Source organism: Battus philenor, unplaced genomic scaffold, assembly GCF_028537555.1.
Source record: "Battus philenor isolate CCGP_79_NKW_IND1 unplaced genomic scaffold, ilBatPhil1.0.hap1 SCAF_16, whole genome shotgun sequence".
Lineage (NCBI taxonomy): Eukaryota > Metazoa > Arthropoda > Insecta > Lepidoptera > Papilionidae > Battus > Battus philenor.
The window spans coordinates 7,874,275-7,880,274 of record NW_027181678.1 but is presented as its reverse complement, the minus strand read 5'-3'; positions in this window follow the sequence as shown (position 1 = coordinate 7,880,274).

The window sequence follows — 6,000 nt, the reverse complement described above, 5'->3', positions numbered from 1 at the left end:
TGAATATTCACATGTCAATGGATCTTGATATTATTATATATGCTCAGCCTACGTTAATTTTATCCGCCAAAGTTGTTATTACATTTTTAAATAAAATCAACTACGATTTCCGCAACTAAGTTCAAGTACATTTTTTTAACTAAAAAAATATCAGTAAGCCCTGAACTACACACTAATGACCATTGTGATTTTAGCTGTATATTGCAACTAACGTGAAACGTTATAAAATATACTAACTAACGTTTCACGTTAGTTGCAATATACAGCTAGCTTTCAACGTTCCAAAATAACGTTTCATTAATTAGTTTAATGCGTTTATTTTGTAATAGCACACAGAAAAATACATCAAGAAGGTATTTTATGTTCTTACTAAGATTCTTACAATATTAGGAACTAATGACAAGGAGTAATTTATCATGACACATAATAATAAATATAATATGCATTATGCATAGTAACAAATAACTACGACTAAGGACTATATATTTAGTTACCCAGTGCTGCCGGTGTGAGTGCATTCCGGCTGTGCTTAGTTTAGTATGTGCCCAGGTGGCTAAACAAAGGGAAGATCTTCCCCGGTTGTACTAAGAAGCGTTGCTGGAATTTCGACAGCTACTTCTTATTCTAGCTTTTTGAAATAGTAGTAGTAGAAACTAGTCAATAGCAACCGACCAAGTTGAAGTTTGGCTCTTTCACCGGCACCCTTAAGCCGGAAAGTTAAATGCGTAAAAGTGACAGCTTTTCACAGCCGAGGTCCCATATCGGGAGCACAAGCAAAAACACTTGTGTCGAAATCATAAATTACTTTATAAATTCAAGAAGTGATGAGTGTAAAATGAAAAGGTAACGTACTTCAGAGGGTTACGGGTGACGTAATGCATGCTATGAATGCCCGGATTCGCTACGGGTCAACCAGTGGCCTAGTTAAGTTTATATCTATGTTTTGATGAAGATGTTAAATATTTATGAGGATAATAAAGCAAATAAATTAAATAAATAATCAGTATACCAATTTTCGCATGTTGAACATGATTTTCGTAAAGTGACCGCAACTGCAGCATAAAAACTAGCTTATTTTCCGTAGTCAACTAAATGATAACAATAACCTGAAAATTGCATGAACTGTGTACTTTTGTAATCGTCTAGAACGATCTTGCCTTATGTTCATTACTATAAATTAATATTCTTTTTTGTTACATATCCAGAGTTAACAAAATAGAATTATATAAATACATTCACGCCAAAATTGTTAAATAATCCTGTAATAGTTACCTGTTAATTAGAATTAGTTAAACCTAGACAGTGATAAACGTCAGTGGCACGTGAACAACTCGCGGTAAAGTGTACGGTAGGATATATCCATCAAACTTGTTATCCAAGTGTTACGCTACGACTAACCCGACACTTGCAAATAAGCACACGGTACAGATCACAAGAAGCTCACGATAACGTAAAATATATTATCATAATGTTATGTTATTCGTAAATCCTATTTCAAATTATTGTTGACAAGAATATTAATTTTCATTCCAATACGATTAGGAGAATAAAAATAAAAGATAAATAAAATTAGTGAGCTAATATTTAACTCATATCTATATAAGTACAAACACTATACGTCAACATCACACAGCAAACCAGCAATATAAGAGTAATGAAACATAAACGATCAAATGGCTTACTGCAAATGAACAATAAAGCTTTTATGTGCGGTCATTAGGTCTGTAGATTAGCAGTATCAGGTCGGTATGCAATAAAACTCCTGCAACAAAGGTCTTGTTATTAAAGTTCTTACGTAAAAATGCACTTACAGACAATAATAAATTTGTTTATTTAAAAAAACGACTCGATCAATAATTAAATTAAGACGTAATTGAATATGATTAAATTATTTTAAATTTTCCTTTGTTCGATAGACGCCGTCGTTTTCATTCACTATTTATGAAGTGTCGATATTATAACCTACAATGGTAATACATAGAGCAAAGTCATAATTCTAAAATGACTCGCATCCCATTTTAAATAGGTGTCCAATTTAAATAGAAATTACATAAGTATGTTTAGAAAAATTAAAACATTGACTGTTGCTTTTACGGGTATGAAAATGTATAGTATGTCCACAAAAACCTTGCAGATTTTCGATGGATTTGTCGTGTTACATACAGTATATAAATAATTATCTGAAACAAAAACAAATTTTCTTTACCTAAGACTCGACTTCATCGTGTCAATAAGTCTACTTAGTTAGCTTTTACAATATGATCCCAGATATTGTATAAAAAGCTCCCTTCGCTTTAAATTTTTTTTTTACGGAACGTTTGTATGCTTAACGTAAACTACACTGTAAATGATTTTACAGAAGATACCACACCTTGGGAACTATGTATTCGGCTTTAGGCTATTTCTTTATTCATTAAATATGAAATTTTGTATTTTTAAAAAACATGTCATGTCGTGGTACCTTCGCCTGTTCTTCTGAGGTCACAAGCATTTATCATCCTAACAAGTTATTACAAATTGACCTCTCCTTTTGTGAAAATGTTTGAAATCGCAAAATTGGATTTCATTTCTTAGTTTATGTGCAGCGCATATACTACGTAGCGATTTTACCGAGAGAGCGATTTTGTATGCAGAAGTAAATCGACCGCTGCATGCGACCTCGCTACCTCAAAGTTGATTGATGTTCATAATTTTTCATATCGTATTTAGTTAGACGATATTATAATGTTTTAGTTAGAAATTATTTGCATGTAAAATTAGTACATAATTTAACACTTTGATCTTGGATATTTGAAAACAAAGAGGTTTCTAAGTTTTACTTAAAAATTTATACATTTTTAAACTATTTTTAATCATTTCATTGAATAAGAGAAAAAAAGTACAATCCGAAATACTGTAATGTATCATACTATTTGTTGGCATAATTATTATCGATCCGTCGGTCTGTCGGTGTTTTCGGTTGCGTGGCCTGGAAGAATGGGTAACCTCAAGCAACTAATTCTAACTAGAAACAATGAGGGTAAATGCACGAGATAACATACACCATTTAAGTGGTCATTCATGTTACCCAGCACTCTAGAACTAGATTGCTTTTTAGAATGAAAAATACAAACAATACATCATATTTTTCAAACAAATCTGCCAGCAAACTGTCGACTTTGACTTGACCAAAAGTTCTCGAACATTCCATTAACACCTAAATAGTATACTAGCTTTAGTTAATTTGAGATTTAATTTGGTCATACTGTAAAATCTGTAATTTTAAAGCAATAATTTTTTTTTTATATTGTATTCTTTGTTAAAGTTTTCTTATAAATAAATAAATAAATGGTCAGATCAATGCGCTCGATTCTTCACACCAAACATCATGCGGCGCTCAGCGAGACTAAAGGTAAGAACAAGTGTAGCACCCATGAAGACAATGTTACTCCATATCCACGGGATCACTAAACAATGATTAAATGATTCTTGAAAGAGGCAGAATTAGGTTCAAGAACGACTCAGATCTACACGGCATATAACAAAATGTATCGTGTAAAACACAATATGTTACTAGTTTATTTATAACACGTAATATGTTCACAAGTATATTTGATCAGAATAAATTAAAATAACACGGAGAATAACGTTATAAAATCATAATAATAGCTCTGACAAAATGGAACAACATTTTGCATGGGAAGCTCAATAACTTTCATGACACGTTTGTGCTCGGAGCCATGTTAAAGCAAACTCATTAGTTGCAGGAAGCGCGCTTCGAGAAGCTTCTAAGTATAACTAGCTACTTAAAAGAGATAAAGACCTTCGTTCTAAGGTCATTTCAATAATAAATTATTTATGTTCCTGAATACTATATTCTAAATTGTAATATTATTACCATTTTACTAGTTGCATTATAGTTGTTGACAACTGTTTTTTTTAAATATACTTTTTTATATGATTATTACAACCAAAATGACTCATTAAGACTCAAAAGTTAGGATAGCCAGACTTCTACGTTCGAGAAACAGGCTGACGGAAGAGGACAAAAATGAAATTAAGAAAAATAATAAAATTGTAACGTATTTTGTTTTACCTCTTTGAGGGCAAAGATTTTCTTCCCCCTCGGAGGAAAGCTCTATGGTTGCCATAATCAATGGCATGGGGAGCTTGCGGGTGGGATGGTCCTTGGCATCTGCCTTGTACTCGTCCGGGTATTTCATGGCCCTCTTACGGCCGAAGGAGATGACCGACGTCCTCGCCGAAGGGAGGTCCCGTGTAATGACGCCAGAATTGCGTCATTGTTGGGTGTAGTGGTGAAGTTGAAATCGAACTACTCAGCACCTCCCTGCCGAACGGCAGGGGGGAGGGAGGGACACTGCGAGCACAGTACGATGGAGAGCGCGGGATCGCGAGAGTCTAAATGAAGTGACCTCGGAGGTCACTTTGGGCACCGCTGTGCAGGACAGCGGTGTCCGACGGGAGGTAAACCCGCATTACTGAGCATCACAACGCGTCAGTAAATCTAACTAAGCTCGGCCCTAAACAACCCACGCGGGGGTGCCTAGTCACATTCGGATCGCGGCCCCGCCCTAGGGTGGAGTATAACAGCGACGACGCGCGACGGGTCTCGGAACAAGGAGGTGCGGGGAGCGGGCAGGCCGCCAGATGTTTACCGAACACGTGGCTCGGGTGCGGCTTACTTCTTGACTTGGCACGACGAAGAAGCCGTCCAGACCGAAGCGACAGGAGCAGCGCAGTCTGCGGCCGTTCACAGGCTGAACGTGCGTTCACTGCCGATTTCTCAGGGACGACCTTAAACATTCTCTAACAGTTAGAAACAATAATCTGCGTCAGCTACTAAGGGAGGCGGGTAGTCCAGAGATACTACAAACGGTGATCGCAGGGTTTTCTTGTACTGAAGTACAAGAAGGCGGACACTACGTCGGCAACTACGGGACGCGGGAAAGTCCGAGGACACTTCCGACACCCCAAACGACGAGTGTAGCGAATCCATACGCAGGAGTACAGGATTTAACGAGCAGCAACAGCAGAGAGCGCAGCGGGAAAGTCCGAAGACAATTCCGCACTTCCAAACGCTGTGCGCAGGAATTCCTTGCTCCGGGGTACAAGGCAGCGAACCTAATTGCGACACAGCAATACGGGAGATGGGAAAGAAGGGAGACACGTCCGAACGCTCCAAGCGCTGAGCTCGCAATGATGCCGCCGCTTGAGTTATCAATATATGTTTGAAGGTGTTTATATAATCTTGAAATTATTAGATGCTCGATGCGGTATAAGTCGCTTCTAACCCTCATCCCACCCCCTCCATCACGTGATTCTCGTCAAGGTCGTCTGAAGACGCTGGATATATGCGGCTTCCAACCGGTTCTATTAGGAATCTATAGGGGAGGCCTATATCCAACAGCGTACGTTCAATAGCGCAGGATCTTTGTTGCTGAAAGAATCATAGCGCATGTTTCCTATAAATTTATAAACGATGTTGGACTACGAAGTTTTATTCATTATGGCTTTGACAGATAACAGGTACCAAAGATGCTTGGAGTTTACCTTCGTAAAAATAAAGGATTCATATTTTGTTAGTTATAAGGGAATATTATCAAAAATCACATCATCTAGTCTTAGATATTTTAAAATGGAGTCCCCTGGCCAAACCCCAAAACTTTAATAAATTGTTACTTTCCTTATATTATAGTGAAGAAGCTAAATCTAACATGTTACTTAGATTACAGAATTTTCACGGCCTCTTTGACGTTTCAGCCCATAGACGCCCACTGCAATGCATAGACCTTCCCAAAAGATATCTATGATGGGATATATTATAATCGCCACGCTTGGCAGGCGGGTTAACGAGCGTGTATTCTCTGATGATTTTAAAATGATTTTAATCATGAAAATTTACGACCATTTTTTTACGAGCTTATTTAGTAACGAAGAGCAAGATTAATTTATAGAAGATATTCACTTAGGATTAAGACACCTACATACATTCCATTATCT